Raw genomic sequence first — 330 nt, 5'->3', positions numbered from 1 at the left:
ATAGCAACAAAAAAAATAAAAGTGTTAAACAATATGATAATAATGGTGGTCATGAGAATAATTTAAAAAAGTAAAATAATTTTATAATGTTTAAATAATTTATTTTTATGAGTATAAAATTATTTTTTTATAAATAATTTTGTTAGTGTATTAAACATTTATGGATAAAAATGATAATTTTTTTCGAATAAAATTATAAAGATTTGTTTACAAACATCGTCTCGTTGGCAAGTCATGTATAATTTCTGAAAGATTTTAATTATGAAAAGTGTAGTTAAAATATGAGATGCATAAATAGTAAAATTGAATGTTATGGTACTTAAAAATTTA

This window comes from Arachis ipaensis, chromosome B03 (genome assembly GCF_000816755.2).
Source record: "Arachis ipaensis cultivar K30076 chromosome B03, Araip1.1, whole genome shotgun sequence".
NCBI lineage: Eukaryota > Viridiplantae > Streptophyta > Magnoliopsida > Fabales > Fabaceae > Arachis > Arachis ipaensis.
This window is presented reverse-complemented; position numbering follows the sequence as displayed.